Below are 595 nucleotides of genomic sequence, written 5' to 3'. Positions count from 1 at the left end.
TGGGGGGGCAGCCGTGATCTGTGGGGACGGGAGCTCAGGACTCCCCTTCCTCTGGAGGCGATCCAGACCCCCTCCATCCCAGGAACCCTGGAGGACGTCTAAGTATTGTTCTCCCCACCCTGCACCCCGAGGTCGGGAGTTCAGGAGGCCCTTCCTCAAGAAGGAGATGGGGGGTTCCCTGTGACCACCTGGAGCTCTGTTATTGTTCCCCCTACCCTCCAGTCTTGGGGTCCAGAGTTCTGGAAGCCCCTTCGCAGGAGGTCATCCAGGGGTCCACCTGCCCCCCCAGGAACTCAGAAGCCCCCCTCTTCCAGCTAGGAGATGGGAATTTGGGAGGGCCCTTCCTCAGGAGGCAATCTNCCAAAGCCCCCCCCGCCCCCCCAGGAACCCAGATGGGGACCCAGGCATTGTTCCCCCTACCCCCCTCCAAATGTGGTGTCTGGGTTCAGGGGGTGATCTAAGAGCCCCACCCTCTCCATTTGCGTAGCCACTTCCAGCTGTGGGGTTGTGGCTCAGGAGGCCCCCTCTGCCTCCAGGAATAGATCTATTTGTGGTTTGCTCCCCAACCCGCCCCCACCCCCCATGGGGAGGCCAG

This window comes from Crocuta crocuta, unplaced genomic scaffold, assembly GCF_008692635.1.
Source record: "Crocuta crocuta isolate KB4526 unplaced genomic scaffold, BGI_CrCroc_1.0 scaffold650, whole genome shotgun sequence".
In the NCBI taxonomy this organism is placed as follows: domain Eukaryota; kingdom Metazoa; phylum Chordata; class Mammalia; order Carnivora; family Hyaenidae; genus Crocuta; species Crocuta crocuta.
Note: the sequence above shows the minus strand (reverse complement) of the source record.